Source organism: Camelina sativa, chromosome 9, assembly GCF_000633955.1.
Source record: "Camelina sativa cultivar DH55 chromosome 9, Cs, whole genome shotgun sequence".
NCBI lineage: Eukaryota > Viridiplantae > Streptophyta > Magnoliopsida > Brassicales > Brassicaceae > Camelina > Camelina sativa.
Genome location: NC_025693.1, coordinates 36,521,321 through 36,523,058, shown reverse-complemented (window position 1 = coordinate 36,523,058; position 1,738 = coordinate 36,521,321). Strand labels below are relative to the sequence as shown.

General features: G+C 29.1%; 1 pseudogene; it reads right to left on the bottom strand.

Annotated features, from left to right (window-relative positions):
* LOC104716029 overlaps positions 1–1,303 on the bottom strand; it is a 3,365-nt pseudogene extending 2,062 nt beyond the window's left edge.

Sequence of the window (1,738 nt, the reverse complement as noted above, 5' to 3'; positions counted from 1 at the left end):
AAAAAAAAAAAAAAAAAAAAAAAAAAAAAAGTTAAACTATATGTACGGAGAATAATTAATTAATCTCTGAGATCATGTTTTAATTTATTAATTTTCATTAAAAACACACAAAAATACATGTTTTATAAAATAAATATATAATACGGATTCAGTAATTAATTATAAAAAGACAAAAGAGACAAATACTACCTCTACTAATAAGAGAGTCGATCAATACGTTGTAATACTTTATTCCCGAATAGTTGACCCCTCCAAGTTTCCCTCCTGTCTCACAAATAATAAACTTTGGTTACTTTATTCCCGAATAGTTAGATTCAGTTTCGATCTTTAAATCTATCATCTCTTGATACTTCGAATATCTTTATTATTATTACCAAGCAAATGCAATGTAATATTAAGTACTGGTTAAGTCAAATAGGACTTACTAGGTAATACTCTACTCCACGAAATTGAAAACCTGTAACTGTTCACGCCAAGGAAAGTCATCAACTGGATGTCCTCCTAAGCATATTACAGTAGATAATATAAAATAATAACCATCAACGATCATGTCATCATATAAAAAGATAAAAAGAAGTTGACAAGAAGGAAAAAAAAATATATTCATAAGAGAAATAACCATAAATCGATGATATTGATCCACAGCTATATCTCCATTGTTCTCGTCACGTATTTTCCCTGCAATTCCCATATATATAAAAAAAAAAAATCCAAAACTCTTTTAAACGAAAGATAAATCAAATGGAAACCAAAATAAAATACATACTTGTCAATCGAATAAGTGAATAACCAAAGTTCTAAGCTTATGATTTTTGAAACTAAATTGTAAGCTAACGTTTTTTATAAAAAAAAAACGAAATGGATACCAAAATAAAATACGTACCAGGGTTTTCATGGGTAAAGAAATCCCAATTGTTCAAACTTTTTCCATCGGTCGAGAACGCACCTTCATACTATTACATCAAATTACATATAACAAAAATAAATTGAATTTACAAAAATGTTTTAAAAATTAATTAAATTTTTTTTTTTTTTTTGACCAAAGGGGAAGATAAAGAAGTACCTGGTAAGCGGAAGAAGATGTACCAAAGAGAAAATCTGAAGGAAAAATGGAAGATGAATCTTGTAAAATGCCATTTGAAGAAGTTTGATGAAGACCAAAAATATGAAATGATAAGCTTTGTAGGAAGATGATAACTACGAAGCTGGTTAAAGTTTTCATTGTTCTTGGTTCTCGTGTGCGTCTTCAGATATGGTTTACTATTATTATATATACGTACGTACATGTAAGAAACGTGTAATATTTTGGTCTACCGTTTGAGAAATTGTCAAAACTGTCTACTATATCTATCTATATATATAAAGTTAACTTTACTCACTCCTGGTGCTGCCACATCAGCAACTCCCTTAATTGAATAAGCCTATTTTTTTGATACAACCCACTAAGCAATTCATATTCATTTGTTTCATATTTCTTTAAAAGCCCAGTTTTATATATTTCTTTAAAAGTTCAATCCATTAGTAATATTTTATATGCTGTAGAAATAAAACTCTTCCCCAGGAATCTCCACTCCGTCGTCCGCCGGTGTGCGACCTGAAGCGTCTCTCCCCTTCTTAATTCTTTCATCTCAGAACACCTAAAAGATATCTTTCAAATTAATCTTTTAGCTTAAGAAGAAACAGTAAGATTCACCAATGTTATCATCCTCTAAAAATTTTCAAAATTCAAAATAAAAGT